Below are 5,009 nucleotides of genomic sequence, written 5' to 3' on the forward strand. Positions count from 1 at the left end.
CACTCTGTAGATGTTGGTCTGTGGAAAGAGGCGGGGTGTGAGTGCCTCATCCCTTTTATAGTGAGATACCACACCTGAGTGTCCTGACTGCTCATTGGTCGTGTCCTATTCTATGTGTTCATTAGCTGCATGTTTGCATATCATGACATCTCCCCTTTTCTTATGTTTTGTTGGCGTATGTGAATGTATTTACATGTGAATGAGTCTGCACGGAGGACAACAGAACAGAGCAAACAAAACAAACGTTCACAATTCCAGTCTCTGAGGCTTGCGTCTGATCCTGGTTGACCGCCGGAGAGGTGGTGGAGGGGACGACGGCGCCTTGACAGGCGGAATGGAAGCCTGACTGGTGGCCTCGTGGTGCGAGGTATCAGGAGGTGGCAATTCAACATATGGAAATGGAGGAGAAAGTCTTTGCGGGCAGGCAACTTTGCGCAGTGCCCGTCAATTCCTTTGCACGATGGAGCCATCAGCCATATGTACAACATAAGAGTGGGGAGCGGCCTGTCGAACAAGGACAGCCGGGGCAGACCACCCACCGCCAGATCGGTGGCATGGGCATCATAGCCCTGCTTTTAACGGTCTCTGAGCTGCTGCATCTTCTGCAGCACCGGGAGGTGATCCAGGTTGGGCAGGTGTATGGCTGGAAGCGTTGTCCGCAGGTCCCTGTTCATCAGGAGTTGAGCCGGCGACATGCCAGTGGACAATGGAGTCGCCCTGTATGCGAGCAATGCAAGGTGTATGTCAGAAGCAGAGTCTGCGGCCTTGTTGATGAGCTGTTTCACAATGTGCACCCCTTTCTCGACTTTTCCATTGGACTGCGTATAGTGCGGACCGGAGGTGACATTTTGGAAATTGTATGACCTGGCAAACGTGGACCATTCTCGACTGCTAAAGCATGGGCCATTGTCGCTCATGACGGTGATTGGGATGCCATGCCTTGAGAACGTCTCCTTACAGGCTTTGATGACGGTCCGAGAGGTGAGGTCCGGGAGCTTCAGCACCTCAGGGTAATTCGAGAAATAATCGATGATCAATACGTAGTCGTGACCATTCGCATGAAAGAGGTCGATGCCAATCTTGGACCACGGAGCGGTCACTATGTCATGCTGTTGGAGCATCTCCTTGCTCTGCGCTGGCTGGAACCGCTGGTAGCACAGTTCAGGACCATGTTTGTGATGTCCTGGCTGATGCCGGGCCAGTAGACAGCTTGCCGGGCTCTGCGTCTGCACTTCTCGACGCCCAGGTGTCCCTCATGACTCTGGCGCAGCACCAAGCTCTGGAGACTGAGCGGAATGACAATCCTGTCCAGCTTGAGGAGGATACCATCAATCACCGTCAAGTCATCCTTCACATTGTAAAATTGTGGGCACTGCCCTTTCTGCCAGTTATTGATGAGGTTGTGGATTACGCGCTGCAAGAGGGAGTCTTTGGCTGTCTCATCACGGATGAGAACTACCTTCTCATCTGTCGCTGGGAGAGTGCTAGCACACAGCTGCACCTGCGATTCGATGTGCTGGATGATCTCCAGCGACTCACTGGGCGAGGTGACGGAGCGGGACAATGCATCAGCGATGATGAGCTCCTTGCCAGGTGTGTACACCAAGTTGAAGTCATACCTCCTAAGTTTAAGCAGGATTCTCTGCAACTGAGGCGTCATGTCGTTCAGGTCCTTGTGGATGATGTGGACCAGAGGCCTATGGTCCGTCTCGACAGTGAATGTCGGCAGGCCGTAGACATAATCATGAAATTTGAGGATGCCCGTGAGAAGACCCAAGCACTCCTTCTCAATCTGTGCATATCTGGTTTCAGTGGGCGTCATCGCCCTTGATGCGTAGGCTACTGGTGCCCAGGATGATGTGTCATCTCGTTGAAGCAACACCGCAATTATGCCATCCTGACTCGCATCTGTGGATATCTTTGTCTCCCGGTCCGGGTCGAAGAATGCCAGGACTGGTGCAGTAGTGAGTTTGGCTTTCAGCTCCAGCCACTCTGTCTGGTGTGCCGCCTTCCACTCAAAGGCAGTTGACTTTTTCACCAGGTTGCGTAGGGCCGTGGCGTGTGTGGCCATGTTTGGAATAAACTTGCCCAGAAAATTGACCATACCCAAGAAGCGCAGCACTGCCTTTTTGTCCTCAGGGACCTTCATCGCCACGATGGCCTTGATTTTGTCTTTGTCCTGGTGCACACCATGCTGTGAGATCTGGTTGCCTAGAAACTTGAGCGCGATGTGCCAAAACAACATTTGGACCTGTTTAACTTTAGGCCGTTGGCATGTACACGGTGGAATACCTTCTGGAGATGGGACACATGTTCTTCAGGGGTCGTGGACCATATGATAATGTCGTCCATGTACACACGAACCCCTTCAATGCCTTCCATCATCTGCTCCATGATGCGATGGAATATCTCCGATGCCGAGATGGCATGCGATTGTAGCAGTATCTGCCAAAAGGTATGTTCAATGTGCAGAGCCTTCTGCTGGACTCTTCCAGCTGGATTTGACAAAATCCCTGTGATGCATCCAATTTGGTGAAGTAGCGCGCGGGTGCCATCTCATTTGTGAGTTCCTCCTGCTTCGGGATGGGGTAGTGTTCCTCCATGATATTCTTATTGAGATCCTTGGGATCAATGCAGATGCGCAGGTCCCCCGAAGGCTTCTTGACACACACCATCGAGCTGATCCAGTCAGTCGGTTCGGTGACCTTGGATATAATGCCTTTTTGCTGAAGATCCTTGAGCTGTGCCTTCAGGCGCACTCTCAGTGGAGCAGGGACTCGTCGTGGTGCGTGGACCACTGGCTTGGCATCAGATCGTAGCACAAATCTTGTATTGATACGGTAGCGTGCCCATCCCGTTGAACACATCTGGATACTGGGCGAGGATGCCGGCCTAAAGATCCACATGGGAGGATGTCGTGGTGTAAACCCTTTGAATGAGGTTCAGCTGCTTGCAGGCGTGCGCACCTAGTAGGGATGCCCTGTCCGCCTTAACAATTTCAAAGCGTAACCGTGCTTGTGTGTGTCGGTTGGATACATGCAGATGGCAGGGTCCCAGTGCCGTGATGGCATTCCCGTTGTAATCCAGGAGCTTGCAGGCAGCTGGATGGACCGTGGGGGGCTTCTTAATGCGTCTGAAGTCTGCCTATGTGAGGAGGTTGGCAGAGGCACCTGTGTCCAGCTTGAACTGGATGGGGCAGTGGTTGACCTTCATCACTGCTCGCCAGTCGTCCTCGGAATCCACAGCTAGGATTGATGGACTTGCGATGTGTCTGGTGTGGCATATTCACATGTGGCATAATAATGTCCACACGGTAGGCGTTGTCCAGGCATTCATCATCTGGATCCATTGCACTGCCGGGATCAGAATCCTGTAGGCGTCGTTGCACACTCCGGATGCGCCGTCATCGGAATTGGGAGTGCTGGCTCCTGACTGGTGGTACAGATCTGCACAGGGCTGCATAGTGGCCTGGCTTCCGCAGTTTAAACTGCGTCTGCCTCTTGCAGGGCAGTGTTTCTTTAAATGGGCGGTGCCACAGTTCAAACACATCATGACGTCGGTGTCCTGACACTCCGTGCGTCGTTGCACATGTGCAGTGCGGTTCTCAGACGTCTGCACCTGTGCAGTGCGGTTTTTGGCCGCTCGTTATTCCGTTCGCATCGTGCATGCTTCAGATCCCGGGAAAAGCGCGCAAAATGGCCGCTTTCGTCAATGTTGATGCGCTGCATCCGGGAGATGGCCTGCGCACTCTCCGCCTCGTGAGAGGCTAGTCTATAATTTTCTGCCGTTTTGTACTGGGAGTAGCGATTTTTAGCGTGCTCATGCGCTGGGCATGTTTCAATCGCGACTGGCAGGGTCATATGCTTGATTTTCAGTAGCTGCTCTCTCAGAGGATCAGAGTGAACTCCAAAAATGATTTGGTCTCTGATCATGGAGTCAGTGATATCACCGAAGTTGCAGGATTGCACTAGCAGTCTAAGGTTAGTTAAATATGAGGTGAAGGACTCGTCTTTACCTTGCAATCGCTGCTGGAATATGTAGCGCTCGAAGATTTCTTTGGTGTCCACCTCACAGTGGCTGTCAAACTTGTCCAGGATGGTCTGAAACTTTGTCTTTTCCTGGTCTTCAGCAAAGTGAAATGAGTTGAATATTTCCAAGGCGTGATCACCTGCTGTGGTGAGGAAAAGAGCTATCTTCCGTGCATCAGACGCACCATTGAGGTCTGATGCTTCGATGTAAAGCTGAAATTTCTGCTTGAATGTCCGCCACTTGGCACTGAGATTGCCGGAGGTCCTGAGCTGGTGAGGAGCCTGAATCTTTTCCATTGTGCTGGTATACATTCGCTGGTCGTCACGGATCTTGCTGAGTTGAACTAATTAGATTGAACAGACCCCTGGTATCATGTTGTGTTATGTGATTTAGAATAACACAAGCTGCCACTTGATGCAGTTTTGAGCAAAAGATGCTCCAGACTTTGAAGTGAGTTCTATGTGTTTTATTGAACTATTAGCATAGTTCTCAATGAGCTTGACTCTCTGCTAATCTAAATGTAGTAACTCAGTCTAACTGAACCAGCCTTGCTCTAAGCCATGTTCTGGGGTGTGATGCTGAGGATACACCCTGTCTCACTCTGTAGATGTTGGTCTGTGGAAAGAGGCGGGGTGTGAGTGCCTCATCCCTTTTATAGTGAGATACCACCCCTGAGTGTCCTGACTGCTCATTGGTCGTGTCCTATTCTATGTGTTCATTAGCTGCATGTTTGCATATCATGACACAAGGTTTGGTGCTAGCTTAGGCAAAAGCTTGTGAAGCTGCCAATGATATCACCTAAGTCACTTGACTCCGTTCTTTTTATAATTAAAAAAAAAATTCTCCTCCCTTTCCACAATTTCACCAAATACACAACAAACAAAAGATAACCAACAATAACAAATATAATATTAATCCCCCAAGCAGCAACCCCTTCAACAGACAAACCCAAACTTTACCCCAACATTCCAAATACCACA

Source organism: Scyliorhinus torazame, chromosome 21 (assembly GCF_047496885.1).
Source record: "Scyliorhinus torazame isolate Kashiwa2021f chromosome 21, sScyTor2.1, whole genome shotgun sequence".
In the NCBI taxonomy this organism is placed as follows: domain Eukaryota; kingdom Metazoa; phylum Chordata; class Chondrichthyes; order Carcharhiniformes; family Scyliorhinidae; genus Scyliorhinus; species Scyliorhinus torazame.